The 16,722-nt window shown below is 39.9% G+C and overlaps 1 protein-coding gene across 1 annotated transcript in view; it reads left to right on the top strand.

Moving 5' to 3' along the window:
* NWD2 (NACHT and WD repeat domain containing 2) overlaps nucleotides 1-16,722 on the top strand; it is a 368,048-nt gene that overhangs the window by 114,006 nt on the left and 237,320 nt on the right. The gene's annotated exons all lie outside the window — the stretch shown is intronic.

Raw genomic sequence — 16,722 nt, 5'->3', positions numbered from 1 at the left:
GCAAAACGCAAGTGATAGAGCAGTCAGGATATAAATGTGTAAATCAAAAAGAATTAATTGATGCACTAAATTCTATAAATGATAAACCAAACATAACCATACAATAAATGTGAATGTAAATAACATGAATATTTTAATTCCCTGACATGCAAGTTCAAAGATACTTTATAACTAAGTCCTCATACTGTTACTTCACTTTAGTATATTCACAGATGATCACAATTCTTCAGTATTCAAACACCTTTTTGTGCAAGCACACCACTCCTCGTGACAATTACTCCACCACCACCACCACCAGCCTTTCACCTTATGGTTTTGACCTACTGTGCATTTGGTCAAAAAACACTTGTCCCTTAAACGGAATGTGAAATCCACTTGGACTATGCAAAAAATGTCATCTCATCCATCCACCAATTTCCAGAGTCAATACCCACAATATAATTAATAGATCTTAGTGATTTTCATAAAACTACACATTTATTAAAAAATAGAATAAATTGCACTTGCATTAAAATATGCACAACCAGACTCCAAGCTTATTCCACACAAATTCCTCCAGATGTTAATACTATGGAATCTGCATTTTGCATGCAGTAACTCTACTTACAGTCCAACTACTGCCATCATCCCCTTGGGGCTGTTCTACACATGTGAAGTGGAAGACCTGGTAGGGATATGGAAAGGTTGTGTAGTGCTGGACAATACAAAGACCTGTATGTGGGAGCAAGGTCATTTTTTAAGCAGGTGGACAGCTTTGGAGCCACAGGTCTAATTACTGTATACACTCAGATTTTGATTTATCAAGAATCATATGAAGTTAGCTTACCTCATTTCAATTGTTTATTTAAGCCCTCATACTACATCATTGTCAGTATGTTTATTTTATAGATTAAAAACTAATAAAAACCTACACCCCACTTTAAAGCCTTCTATAATTACATAAAGGGTATTATATCTCACCGCATACAGTCCTCTGAACAAATGTAAATATCAGCTGCAAAGGGTCATTACTACTTGGAAGGGTTTCTAACAAGAGATATGTTTTAGCGTAACCTGGAAAGCCCTTCTAATGCAGCTGAAAACACAGCATGCATTAACATAACACTAGAATATTGCAGCATTTGTAGTAGGGGAATTGTTAAACCCTTCTTAGTGTGCGATTAAAGATTTGTGCTAGGCTGGATTACGTTAAGTGACTTAAAACGGTGAGCCACAGTCAAGATTTTCATGCTGTATTTTAGTAGTTAGTGTAATGGTTATGGCACTAGCAATCCCCTGAAGAGAGATTGCTCTTGTTAATCAAATGGTCAGATGGAAGACATGTCTCAGTGCTGATTCACAGCCACCAATCAGATTCAAAACTGGATGAAAAAATAGATGGCAATGGAGAAATCTTAGGAAAGGCAATTTAATTAATAGGTCCATATGTGGTTGAGTATATACAGGTGAAACTCGAAAAATTAGAATATCGTGCAAAAGTTCATTTATTTCAGTAATGCAACTTAAAAGGTGAAACTAATATATGAGATAGACTCATTACATGCAAAGCAAGATAGTTCAAGCCGTGATTTGTCATAATTGTGATGATTATGGCTTACAGCTCATGAAACCCCAAATCCACAATCTCAGAAAATTAGAATATTACATGCAATCAATAAAACAAGGATTGTACATAGAACAATATCGGACCTCTGAAAAGTATAAGCATGCATATGTACTCAGTACTTGGTTTAGGCCCCTTTTGCAGCAATTACTGCCTCAATGCGGCGTGGCATGGAAGCTATCAGCCTGTGGCACTGCTGAGGTGTTATGGAAGACCAGGATGCTTCAATAGCGGCCTTCGGCTCTGGACTTCAAGCATCTTGCATTCTTCCTCCATACTCTGGGTCCTTGGTTTCCAAATGAGATGCAAAAGTTGCTCTCATCAGAAAAGAGGACTTTGGACCCCTGAGCAAAAGACCAGGTCTGTTTTCCTTTAGCCCAGGTAAGACGCTTGTGACATTGTTTCTTGTTCAGGAGCAGCTTGACAAGAGGAATACGACATTTGAAGCCCATGTCCAGGATCCATCTGTGTGTGGTGGCTCTGGCACTGACTCAGTCCACTCCTTGTGAAAGTCCCCAACACTTTTGAATGGCCTTTTCCTGACAATCCTCTCCAGGCTGCGGTCATCCCTGCTGCTTGTGCACCTTTTTCTTCCACACTTTTCCCTTCCACAGAACTTTCTATTAATGTGCTTTGATATAGAACTTTGGGAACATCCAGCTTTTTTTGCAATTACCTTTTGAGGCTTTCCCTCCTTATCGAGGGTGTCAATGATGGTTTTCTTCACAACTGTCAGGTCAGCAGTCTTTCCCATGATTGTGATTGTCAAACCTTTGCAGGTGTTATGGCTTAATTATCTGATTAGAGTGGGACACTTTGAGCCGAGAATATTGCACCTTTTCACAATATTCAAATTTTCTGAGATTGTGGATTTGGGGTTTTCATGAGCTGTAAGCCATAATCATCACAATTATGACAAATCACGGCTTAAACTATCTTGCTTTGCATGTAATGAGTCTACCTCATATATTAGTTTCACCTTTTAAGTTGCATTACTGAAATAAATGAACTTTTGCACGATATTCTAATTTTTTGAGTTTCACCTGTATGACAAGTTGTAGCTGGAGTGGGAGAAGCTTTAAAATGTTACTAAACCCACAACAGTAAAATCAGTCTGTACAGTGTGGCAAAAAAGTATTTAGTCAGCCACCAATTGTGCAAGTTCTCCCACTTAAAAAGATTAGAGAAGCCTGTAATTGGCATCATACTATGAGAGACAAAATGGGAAAAAAAAATCCAGACAATCACATTGGCTGATTTGGAAAGAATTTATTTGCAAATTATGGTGGAAAATAAGTATTTGGTCAATATGAAAAGTTCATCTCAATACTTTGTTATATATCCTTTGTTGGCAATGACAGAGGTCAAAAGTTTCCTGTAAGTCTTCACAAGGTTGGCACACACTGTTACTGGTATGTTGGCCCATTCCTCCATGCAGATCTCCTCTAGAGCAGTGATGTTTTGGGGCTGTCGCTGGGCAACACAGACTTTCAACTCCCTCCAAAGGTTTTCTATGGGGTTGAGATCTGGAGACTGGCTAGGCCACTCCAGGACCTTGAAATGCTTCTTATGAAGCCACTCCTTCATTGCCCGGGCGGTATGTTTGGGATCATTGTCATGTTTAAAGACCCAGCCATGTTTCATCTTCAATGCCGTTGCTGATGGAAGGAGGTTTGCACTCAAAATCTCACGATACATGGCCCCATTCATTCTGTCCTGTACATGGATCAGTTGTCCTGGTCCCTTTGCGGAGAAACAGCCCTAAAGCATGATGTTGTCACCCCCATGCTTCACAGTAGGTATGGTGTTCTTTGGATGCAACTCAGCATTCTCTCTCCTCCAAACACATTGAGTTGTGTTTCTACCAAACAGTTCTATTTTGGTTTCATCTGACCATATGACATTCTCCCAATCCTCTTCTGGATCATCCAAATGTTCACTAGCAAACTTCAGATGGGCCCGGACATGTACTGGCTTAAGCAGGGGGACACGTCTGGCACTGCAGGATCTGAGTCCCTGGTGGCATAGTGTGTTACTGATGGTAGCCTTTGTTACGTTGGTCCCAGCTCTCTGCAGGTCATTCACTAGGTCCCCCCGTGTGGTCCTGAGATTTTTGCTCACCGTTTTTGTGATCATTTTGACCCCACGGGGTGAGATCTTGCGTGGAACCCCAGATCGAGGGAGATTATCAGTGGTCTTGTATGTCTTCCATTTTCTAATTATTGCTCCCACAGTTGATTTGTTCACACCAAGCTGCTTGCCTATTGCAGATTCAGTCTTCCCAGCCTGGTGCAGGTCTACAATTTTGTTTCTGGTGTCCTTTGACAGCTCTTTGGTCTTCACCATAGTGGAGTTTGGAGTGTGACTGTTTGAGGTTGTGGACAGGTGTATTTTATACTGATAACAAGTTCAAACAGGTGCCATTGATACAGGTAATGAGTGCAGAACAGAGGAGCCTCTTAAAGAAGAAGGTACATGTCTGTGAGAGCCAGAAATCTTGCTTGTTTGTAGGTGACCAAATACTTATTTTCCACCATAATTTGCAAATACATTCTTTCCAAATCAGCCAATGTGATTGTCTGGATTTTTTTCTCATTTTGTCTCTCATAGTTGAGGTCTACCTATGATGCCAATTACAGGCCTCTCTCATCTTTTTAAGTGGGAGAACTTGCACAATTGGTGGCTGACTAAATACTTTTTTGCCCCACTGTAACTGTAGATTGAATATGTTTTGGTAAATACCTGAAACAATCTAAAATTGTGCCTGTGTCCAAATATATATGGACCTAACTGTATATTAAAAATGCAACACTATTTTGGGTATCCATCTGGCCTTAATACCTGTCACAATAGTTTTAATTTGTTGTTTCCATAATGGTTACTTTTGTATGCATATGCACAGTGCCTTGACAAAGTATTCATACCCCTTGAAATTTTCCACATTTTGTCATATTACAAACAAAAATGTAAACGTATTTTATTGTTATTTTATGTGATAGACCAGCACAAAGTGCCATGTAAATGTGAAGTGGAAGGAAAATGATAAATGGTTTTCAAATGTTTTTACAAATAAATATCTGAAAAGGGTGGTGTGCATTTGTATTCAGCCCCCTTTGATCGGATACCCCTAACTAAAATCTAGTGGAACCAATTGCCTTCAGAAGTCACCTAATTAGTAAATAGAGTTCACTGTGTGTAAATTAATCGCAGTATAAATGAAGCTGTTCTATGAAGCTCTCAGGTTTGTTAGAGAACATTATAGAACAAGAAGCCATGTGGGGGACACAGCGAACATGTGGAAAAAGGTGCTCTGGTCAGATGAGACCAAAATTGAATGTTTTGGCTTAAAAGCAAAATGCTATGTGTGACACAAAACTAACACTGCACATCACCCTCACCGTGAAACGTGGTGGTGGCAGCATCATGTTGTGGGGATGCTTTTCTTCAGCAGAGACAGGGAAGCTGGTCAGAGTTGATGGGAAGATGGATGGAGCTAAATACAGGGCAATCTTAGAAGAAAACCTGTTAGAGCCTGCAAAGGATTTGAGACTGGGGTGGAGGTTCATCTTCCAGAAGGACAACGACCCTAAACATACAGTCAGAGCTACAATGGAATGGTTGAGATATTCATGTGTTAGAATGGCCCAGTCAAAGTCCAGTGAAATTGCTGTTCACAGACGCTCTCCATCCAGTCTGAAAGAGCTTGAGCTATTTTGCAAAGACGAATGGGCACAATTTTTACTCTCTAGATGTGCAAAGTTGGTAGAGACATCCCCAAAAAGACCTGCAGCTGTAATTGCAACTAAAGGTGGTTCTACAAAGTATTGACTGAGGGGGGCTGAATACAAATGCACGCCACACTTTTCAGATATTTATTTGTAAACAAATTTGAAAACCATTTATTGCTTTCCTTCCACTTCACAATTATGTGCTACTTTGTGTTGGTCTATCACATACAATCCCAACAAAATATATATTTTTTTGGTTGTAACATGACAAAATGTGGAAAATTTCAAGGGATATGAATAAGTTTTCAAGGCACTGTATATTTAAATATGCAAATTGTTGAGAAACTCATGTACATGTAATATTTAAGCTCATTGATGGATCCTGCTAGTACCCATGCTTTTATCCAGGATAGCTGCCCAAACACACACTGCTGTGAAACTCTCCTCTAAGACCACTTGCTTAGTGATGGAGTGCCTACTGTGTGACAGATGTCTGCTACCAGAGCTCATACATACCCCAGGCATTCCTTCTGTATCAGACATCCTCCTGGAAATTGAGCACTCAGTAGCTTAGTTCCCAATCCATCTACTGTAGTAAAAACAAATTGCTTGGTAGGCTAGCAGCCGAATAGATTGCAGGCATAAATTTCTTTTTCACGCAGTGTCCTCTGTTCTGTCCTCTCTACATGTTTCCCTGTGTGGAAACTCGACGTGCAGTTAAACCCTCCTATACTGAAATAATCCATACTGAATGTAATCTTAAAGCTTTATTAACTAAACACGGTTGGGTGAAACTATTAAGAAAAATAGATAAGAAGTACATATAATCACTGTAAGAACATACAGAAAACACAATGAATAGTAAGGTTATAGATGGCAGAACATCCAAGCATACCAGCAATGCTGCCATTATGGGATGCAAAGAGATGCAAGTTCCAGTCCAACATGTGCTGTGACAGCTGTCTCCTTCTCTCCCAGTTTATAAGATGGAGTATGAGCTCCTAAGATGCATCTTTTTCCTTTCTCTCAGAATTATGGGAATTTTTAATAACTCTTATCTAAACAATCTCTAGTTTCTATTAAACAGTAAATTTATTACTGGCTCCATCTAATGGTCAAATTTGATATTGTAGGCAGGATAAACATAATATATTCCCCTGCTGGAGGCAAAACATCCTCCATATGCATCTATTGATCCATAACAAGATTGTCAAATAATTTCAAATTGGTTGATTTAAAGAGATGCCGTCACTTTGTCCACTCAAAAAAAAGTGACAGGTCTTCTTGTGAGAAAAAATCCATTCATTTATACAGCTAGGTCCATATATATTTGGACACAGGTACAGTTTTCATACTTTTGGCTCTGTATGCCACCAGAATAAATTAAAATGAAACAATCCAAATTAATTTGAAGTGAAGACTTTCAGCTATAATTCAAGAGGTTGAACATAAATATCAAGTACACATTTTAGGAACTGCAAATATTTTTAGACACAGTCCCTCCATTTTCAGAGGCTCAAATGTAATTGGACAAATAAATATAATCATACATAAAATGTTCATTTTTAATATTTTGTTGAGAATCCTTTACTGGCATTGACTTCCTAAAGTCTGGAACCCATGCACATTACCAAAGACTGGGTTTCCTCCTTTCTGGTGCTTTGCCAGGCTCTAACCGCAGCTGTCTTCAGTTGTTCTTTGTGGGTCTTTCTGCCTTTAGTTTTGCCTTCAGCAAGTGAAATGCATGCTCAATTGGGTTGAGATCAGGTGATTCACTAGGCCATTGCAGAATATTCCACTTATTTTCCTTCAAAAGCTCCTGGGTTGCTTTTGCAGTATGTTTTGGATCATTGTCCATCTGTACTGTGAAGCGCCGTCCAATCAACTTTTCTGCATTTGGCTAAATCTGGGCTGACAGTATATCTCTAAACACTTCAGAATTCATCCGGTTGCTTATGTCTTCTATCACATCATCAATAAACACCAATGTCCCAGTGCTACTGGAAGCCATGCATGCCCATGCCATCACACTGCCTCCACCATGTTTTACAGATGACATTGTGTGCATTGGATCATGAGCTGTTCCAAGCCTTCTCAACTCTTTTTTCTTCCTGTCATTCTGGTACAGATTAATCTTAGTTTCATCCATCCAAAGAATGCTTTTCCAGAACTGGTCTGGCTTTTTTAGATGTTTTTTGGCAAAGTCTAATCTGGCTTTTCTATTCTTCAGGCTTATGAATGGTTTGCACCTTGTGGTGAACCCTCTGTATTTGCTCTCATGAAGTCTTCTCTTGATTGTAGACTTTAACAATGATACGCCACCCTCCTGGAGAGTGTCCTTCACTTATCTGGATGTTGTGAATGGGTTTTTCTTTACCATAGAGAGGATCCTGCGATCATCCACCACTGTTGTCTTCCATGGATATTCATGCCTTTTTATGTCGCTGAGCTCACCAGTGCCTTCTTCTTTCCTCAGAATGTACCAAGCTGTTGATTTGGCCACTCCTAATGTTGCTGCTATCTCTCTGATTGATTTATTTAATTTTTGAAGCCTTACAATGGCCTGTTTCACTTGTATAAACAGCTCCTTTGAACACATAATGTAGGTTCACAGCAATAGATTCTAAATGCAAATACCACACTTGGAATCGACCCCAGACCTTTTACCTGCTTAATTGTTGAAGAAATAACGAATTAGTAGCCCACACCTGGCCATGAAACAGCTTTTGATTTAATTGTCCAATTACTTTTGGTCCGTTGAAAAAGGGGGATGGCTACTCCTAAACCCTTCCTCCAATTTGGATGTACATACCCTCAAATTAAACCTGAGAGTGTGCACTTTCAGCCCATATCCATTATTTAACTATAGCTTGAATATGTTTTGGTAAATACCTGAAAAAATCTAAAATTGTGCCTGTGTCCAAATATATATGGACCTAACTGTACCTTCCCCAAGCTCCCCCACCACCCTCAATTGGAGCACAGTGTCCTAACTTTGTGCAAGATCTGTATAAGAAGGTGTCAGGATACACAGGGATAACTTCTTCACCTTGAAGTCAAGGGACAGTGTTTTGACCCTTTAAGAAGGGGGTCACATGTCCATCCTTATCTAAAAGGACCTGGTATTTACCAAAGTCTCCAATCACTTGAGGAGCACAAGAAAGTTAATATCAGCAGGTAGGAAGGGGAGGGTTCTCATAAGACAACTTGTCACTTTGAATGACAAAGTCACATATTCTCTTTAGTTTGTTCCCATAGATAGCTGATCTGGCCAGAAGGTGGGTGAGGTTTTTTATGATGCCTCTAATCACTTGCTATATACAATAAAATGGGGAGCTATAAAGGAAGTCATTAATATTTCAACTGCCAGCACAAATACTGTATAACAATTGATGTGCTATACTATGTAATGTATACCATACAAATTACAATGTAAAACACAGAAAATCATTTACTACATAGTAAAAATAAAGCCCTGCCTGAAGGTGGCCATACACTAGAAGAATTTTGTTAGAACATTTTTGTATTTATTTTAGTCCGATTCACCGTAGTGGTGAGAAAATCAGGAGGAGCAGAATGGAATTTTTTTTTCAAACCAACTAATTTTTACAATTGTATGACGTTTTTGCTCGAGAAATTCCATTCTTTCCAAAGTTGAATGTTAAAAACAAACAAAATGTTAAATTCCTTCCAAATGATATTGGTCAAACCTCAGTAGGCATTACTGAATATACTGATGAGATTTCTTTGTACCGGTGTCACTAAACTATCCCATATTTCTCCTAAAATATTCCATGCACATCCACTACCTTGTAACCTATTTTTCAAAAAATAATTTCTGAAATCATGTTTTTAATGTCCTTCCTGAGTTCCTTAACCTCTCCTTTTCCTCTTCACTTTCATTTGTTTGGAATAAGCAGGCCATATTAGATATGGTCATATGTACTGTTCTATGCACACTACAAATCCCATAGTCCATAATTCATAGTCTCTAGTCCATCCAAAAAATAGTGCACAAAAAAAAGGGATTTGGAGATGGCTGAGAGCAATAGAAGTACTTTTTTGAGTTAAGAATATATACATGAACATATTTTTTTAATTAATTTAATTAGTGTTTAGTATCACATTAAGAGTAGGTTCCCAAAATGCCCTGTTTTTCCTTTGGTAGCCAATCCCCCCCCCCCGCACCCGTTGAAAACTAATCTCTTATCACAGTCTTCCTGTAGACTCCTGAGGCATTCTTATTTAATTCAGAAATCATGTGAGTTAAGCCCTGAGGAACAAAATAAATAACCTCAATGAGCTGCATAGTGGAGTTTTTTCTGGCTAACTAAAAAGTAATAGCAACAACACTTTTTAAAGCGTTTTTGAACTTTGTGTTTTTTTTTTTTATTAAATGGGCCCCTGAGTAATTTATGCTATAATGTGCTATTATGCAATGCATATTAGTGCAAAAACGAAGTCCTCCAGCATTGTCACCACTCCAGCTGGTTCCACCTTTGTGTAGTTTTCCTTACAGGTTTGCTCTCTCTAGATACTTGAATTGCCAGATCTCGATGGCATCACTTCTCTGCATGCGCATGAGGGTCACTTTATCACAGCACAGAGCAGGTGCTATAAATGTGGTCTGAGCTGTACATGCGCAGCTCAAGTTACTTTACTGTTGACAGGCCAGGAGAGGCATTTATAACAGAAGGGTCTCTTCTGTTATAAAAACCTTGCATGTTGGTAATTTTTCAAATGTTTACTTTAATGCCACTAGCTATTTGGTTATAAATGTGTTGTATAGCTGACCAGTTCACAATATTAAAAGTTATATTTTTATTGCCATGGCTTAATATACGTAAATTAATCCCAGGATGCTCATCTCCTTGCTCCTGTAATTGGTTTTCTTCTGTCTTATAGAACTATGCTTATAGACTATAGCCAGAGGTGCAATTACTTGTCTGTACAGCCTGTATGAGTCATGCCTTTAAATATTAATTGAAGGTCTCAATGCAGTTAAATTTTCTAACAAACCAAGTTCCCTAAAGTTAACGGAGTTATTAATACAGTACTTTACAATCTTAGCCTGTAACTGAGCATCTGTTTATACAGAACTCCTCTCACTTGTCACTCATTTTGAAACATTTCAGTAATTATGCTGCCAACACTTATCGACAGAATCAAAACAGATAGGAATCTGCAAAAGATGTTGTACAGGATCTTTGCAAAATATATACTCAGACTAATTTGATTTAGATTCATGGAAACCTGTGCTGGCAGACCCTGCCCCTACTTACCTTCCTGTTAAAGGAACGTTATAATAAAGGCAGTAAAGAGTAAAGATTTGCCATGTTAAAGGAAACATTAGGTGTTAGCTGTACCTAAGCAATAAAATCTACCTTTTGTCTTGAATTTGTTCTGAAAAATGCAGCGCACAAAGCCTTGCACACACAGGACGAAAATCGGGCAAAATCAGTTGGATCAGCAGGAACCCGCAAACGTTTGTCCCTTGTGCACAGCTGCTTGTTCTAGAGAGGTCTCATGACTGTCTTCTTTCGGATGGGCATACTGGAGAACCAACATCCGACCTGTATCCGATCCTCTTGTCAAAACACAAAGGCACAGCGAGGGAGATCGCCACACTAACATCTTTTGTGTTAGAATGGTGATCCCGCAGGTTTTTTATGTTGGGTTGAACGAAAAAAAAAAAAACTTCAAGTGTGTACCCAGCTTAATACCTGTCAGGGACCATCGCGACGCATGGGTCTGCACATGCGTAGGTGTCTGTCAAGACATGCAGGCAGCAGGGCACTAGGGCCCAGGCGCACCCGTCGCCTATGACGGTTCTTGGCAGGCACTAGGACCTAGGCTGCGCCTGTCAGGTGCAGGGCGGGCTACTTAAACCAGCCCTGCACAGACACAAGTTGCCGTATGGTCTGATCTGATTCCTGTGTTCCTGTATTCTGTTGCTGAAGATTCGTTGCTGACCTGCCTGGACCTGACCTCTGCTGACTTCTCCTGCTCTGACCCCTGGCTAAGTTTGACCTCTCTTTGGATATCCCTACCTGATCTGAACTACTGGTACCGACCCCGGCGAGTGACTAACTATTCTTCTGCCTGCTGCCTTGTACTATGCTGACCTCTCTGTTACCGACCTGGCCCGTCTGACCACACTCATCCGTCCATCCATCCGGCACGGATCCAGCCATCCCTGCTTCCGCCTTCTGCCTCTTCACGTCAGGCTCTCCACCTCCACAGACCCCCGGCGGATTCCTCTACCACAGACGGGTGTACTCAGGGGCCGCGACATGGTTCCAGTCTGCTCCAAGTCCATTCCCACCATCAGGGGCCCTGGTGAACAAGCAGGCTGGGGCTTAGACTCCGCGCTCTGGGGAATCCTGTCCTGTGGACTGCTAGAGGTACCGCCAGGCGGTTGCTAACAATACCCAATATTGTGCCTCATGAAAATCCTCTTGCAAAGTGAACAGCTTATTTTCCTTTACCAGTAACAACCCTTGTGTCTAGGCGCACTTATGCCTACAGCCTAATAGCTGTGTATCTGAAAGCAATGTTCATCTGACTGCTAGTTTATATTTGGTGGTGGCTCTATTGTGTTGGTCATCGTTCTCCCTCATGAAGATGAAATTGTGTAAACTGGAGGACCTGTAGTGCAAGGATCTCGGTGCGTGTACTTCATTCTATGGATCTGCTCTTCCTCCTTCTCTCCTGTTACTTCTTGAATATTCCCCCTCCAGTTATCAGATCACTAGTCATTAGGAATGCAGCTCTGAAATGATACAGAAGAAGATTAGCTACAGTAAAATCACAGGCTTTTTGGGTGCACAGTGTCCAGAGTTCCTTTTTAAAGTGTGTATAAAGCCAAAATTTTGGTTTAGTTTTGGATAGAATGTGGAAGGATTAGACTTCTAGGATGTTATTGTGTACACTAATACAAGGACTGCCAGACCAAGGGATACAAGAGTCCAAATTAATTTATAAGTTTATACCTGAAAACAGCCACTTCATTTCAGGGGTCAGTCCCCCCCCCCCTTCATCAGGGATTCAGTTAAAATAAGAATTTTGAATTGACTAACAATAGAGTTTTCCTGTATGAATCTGTGTAGGGAAGCTAACTGCTGGATCAGGCGAGTTATTATTATTATACAGTATTTATATAGCACCAAAAAGTTTGCTCAGCGCTGTACATTATAGTGGGAGACAGTAAATGAGACAATACAGTAACAATACAATACATGAAGGGTTTGAGGGCCCTGCTCCTTGGAGCTTACAATCTAGGAAGGAGGGGATAGTGGTACAGGAGGAAATGGCTGTGGGGGATGGAGTGGTAGGAGGAGTGGAGGAGATCGGCTATTAGGTGAGGGCGGGGTAGGCTTCCCTGAAGAGATGGGTTTTTAGGGTGCGCCTAAAGGTGAGGAGTGTAGGTGACAATGTGATGGATTGGGGTAGTGAGTTCCAGAGGATGGGGGAAGACCCGGAGAGGTCCTGGAGTCGGGCATGGGAGGAGGAGACCAGGGAACTGGAGAGTAGGAGGTCTTGTGAGGAGCGAAGAGTACGTGTTGGGTGGTATTTGTATATCAGGTCGGTGAGGTAGTTTGGGTTACTGAGTGTCACAGGAACAGCAAAAGAGGGGAAATCTTTCAATGGGTAACCTGTTCTGGTGACATCTGTCTAAAAGGGGATTTCCTTTCACTTTGGGGAGATCTCCTTGTGTTTCCAGTTGTATCTCTGGGACAGGGAGTGAAAGGAAATCTATATAATGGGACACAGAAAAAACATGGGTCTGCACCATTCCTTAAGCCATCTATAAAAAAAGTTTTAGCTTTTCATACTGTACATTTTAAAGTAAGGAATAAAGCTAGTCCCATACTATTCTAGGATCTAATTTTATATTCTCACATTTCCTTAGAGATTGAAAAGCCATGACTAAAATCAAAGAACATTCAATGTTGAATGTGTTCATACTAGGGGAGTATTCTCAGTACTGAAAGGAAGAAATGCAGTGCAAAATGAATTTTCAGTAAATGGTACTATATACGTATGTATTTTTAAATTTAGGATTGGGAGGTGAGATAGCATTATTTAATGAACAGCTAAATAAATAACATTTCACTAATGTGCAGTCAGCTGCTCGCAGGGAACAGAATCACAGTCCTGCAGTTCAATTTTATTTCATCAACCAAACTATCTGTCATAGATTCTAATTACTTCAATCCACTCTAATTACAGCAGCTCTATTCCTCTAATGGCAAATGTTATAAATTACCACAAATATAAACTGAGTCACATACTAGGCCCTCCAGTAATAATTTCCCTGAGGACAATCGCATAATGATACCACTTTAAGGGAACTTCATTTTACAAGAGCTTCTAATTTTGTGTGACTCTTAAACCAAAGCATTAGAGATGAGCAAACTTTTAAAATCATCTTTAAGGACACCCACTTGTTCCTGTTGATCTACCATGCCACACAATTGCAAAATTGCAAATATTCATAGTATGGGACTTTTACAGATTTACGTTTTCATAGAGTGTGGCACTTATATTCCATAGTAGATTCCTTCAGTTACCTGTACATCACCCATGATTACTTCTTGACTACTCTGTGAGTTTGAAAAGTCTGGGGTGTTCTGCTATGTAAATAATGACCTATTCCCACCCTAATCCTCCCTTTTTCTTACCTTTTTATTAACCATTTGTTACTGACTAACACTAGTTGTCGATCAAATGAGAAGGAAGAACACATGGCAGGACTGAGAGGAGCCAGACTGTTCTGCTCAGTGATGTTTGCCCCCTTTGCAATTATATAAGCATTAGGGCACTAAGAAAATGTGGAAAGAGCTAAGCAGCCAGCAGAGCTGAAACCAAGGGGTCATAGAGAATCCCGTGTCTGCACAGCAGCTGGGAAACCTTCTGGAAAAATCAAAAGACACATAGGTTTGCAAGTGTGCTTGCATTAACTTGCAATTTCATAGTGGTTGCATTAAAAAAAAAGATTTAGTTCTGTTTTAAGATAATACATTAATAAATCAAGTACACTGAAATCCATTCACTGAATGAATATGTTAAAAAAGAAGTATGGCAAAAGCTTTTTTGGCCATACATCTCTTGTGGGTTATAAGGGTGCACTAACTTGTGTTCTACTGTGACCCAAAATCATCAGACAGCTGGCTAAAAGCTGTTGTCAGCTGACATCACAGAGCCGCTCCAGGCTCTGGAAGGATCCTGACCATTTTTGTGGGATTCACCCAGCTGCTTAACTGACAGCAGGCTCCATCTCTCAGCACACAGACCCCATGCAGATTGGAAACCCTAATACAACTGTCACCCTCGCAAGCTTGAGCAGTTCGTAGAACTAGCAGCTATCAGGTCGTAAATAGCTCAGCTGAAGGGAATGGCCAGTATACATTCCTGATAAACGGGTTATCAGCCAACACTCTAAAATTTCAGTATATTTCATAACTCATGAAATAATAACAGCCCAGCCATAGTAAGGACATATTTACTTTCCTCAGTTAATGTGTAACGTTTCAAGTTCAAACATCCATATACGAGACATTATGGGGAACCAATGGAACCCCTTAGCCTCCTAGGTCAGGGGTAGGCAACCTGAGAGCCGAAGGACTACAAGTTCTATCATGCCTCTGCAAGTCATAGCTGTAACTGTCAGTTTTGTAATCTTTGCAATGCCTCATGGGAAATGTAGTTCCACAACAGCTAGAGAGCCGCAGGTTGCCTACCCCTGTCCTAGGTAAAGTAGACATCTGAAACCTGTCACATAATTAATTCTGAAGCTAATTTCACACTGGAAAATAATATGCACGATAGTAGTCTGTGAACGGTAGATATTCAGAGATATGAATACTTATAGAACCTGAATCTGGGACTTGGTCATAAACGTGGTGACATCCCAGCAACCACCCCTTTGACCAGAAAATGGGTCAGATAGTCTCTGTCAACATCCCCCTTGATGCGAAGAAAAGTGCAATGTCACCACATTTTGACAGTTTAACATCAAACCAAGTAACACCTAACTGGACTTGAGAGAGCCACTGTACCATCTATGCTCATCCATTGAACTCTGCTGAAACCAGGATATTGGTAAGTATTCTCACCCTCAACTATTTCTAATTTCTCCGTTGCATTGTCGTCTCTTTGCTACTTTGTAATATCTTGGTTTTGTTTTTTTTTAAATATTGTATTTGCACCATTTTGATCTTTTCGCTATTAAACCCTATTTTAAAAAGTGTTGAAATTGTCTCTGAGGCTCCAATGCAAACTAAAAGAATCCCTGTCTCTTGAATAGCACTACTGTATATGATAAATCTCTGAATATACTTGTCTGTGGTGACAGTGTGTGTACAGACATTTATTTTTAAAATCCTAAGTGTTATTGCTAATCTTGTGGAAGTTTCCGTCTCTTCGGTAAAAGTCGGTGGTGGCAGTTTAAAGAGTTAATTGCTTAGTTAACTAAACCCAGTGACAATTGCTCCCAGTCTGTTGGCACCTTGATTGTGGTCCCGCATGCTGGAAAATCTGTGTGCAGTGTGGGTCTGAGAGTGGCATTGCTGTGTAACTGACAGCACGGGGTGAGGTTGGCCAGTCATTTGTCACAGATTGGTGAAGAGGGCAGCAGTCTGATATTCATATTTCATCACACTTGCAGCATGATTTTGCTCAAGGTTCTGTATTCCACATTTTGTAAATCTATTGATTGTAAGTCTAGGAAGGAAATCTGATTTAATAAAGCTGCAATAAAAAGTCAGAGTGGGACAGAAAATTGCATTCTACATCCAATCTTGATATATGAAAATGTCACTTTGGGGGCTTAGTCATGCTACAGCATTTGCACAAATTAAATTATTTAGAATGCTCATGTCATTTATCATCATTATTGTCTGCCATACATTAATCTGCAAGTTGCATTAATGGACAGCCTGTTACTTTTTTGAGAAGCATTTCAATTAAAACATTCCCACACACGTACAGATTCAAGTACTCAAACAGTCTCTGTGTAGCTATTAATGATCAGAACATTTTCCTGGCAAACTTGAAGTTGTTTTGGGAATAGACGTCCCTCTTTGCCTTCTATACTGTCACATTCATCATTTTAGAAATCATTCTGCTGAGTAACCAATAGTGGAAATGTATTTTACACAACAAAACAAAGAATGGTAATTTTAATTTTTGTTCATTTATAAATGCTTTATATAATATTGATTTCAGTCAGCCTGTTGTGTTAGCTGGGGTAAATACAACATTGTCTGCCTGGAACAGAAGGTATTCATAAGCAATTTGTTGCTATTGCAGTCAATTGCATTTAATGTGAAAGAGCAAATGGCAAATAATGTAGCTTATCAAATCAGACCAACCAATCAGAATTGATCT

This window comes from Staurois parvus, unplaced genomic scaffold (genome assembly GCF_062004578.1).
Source record: "Staurois parvus isolate SC_StPar_1 unplaced genomic scaffold, SC_StPar_1.0 ptg000204l, whole genome shotgun sequence".
NCBI classification, from domain to species: Eukaryota; Metazoa; Chordata; class Amphibia; order Anura; family Ranidae; genus Staurois; species Staurois parvus.
This window is presented reverse-complemented; position numbering and strand designations above follow the sequence as displayed.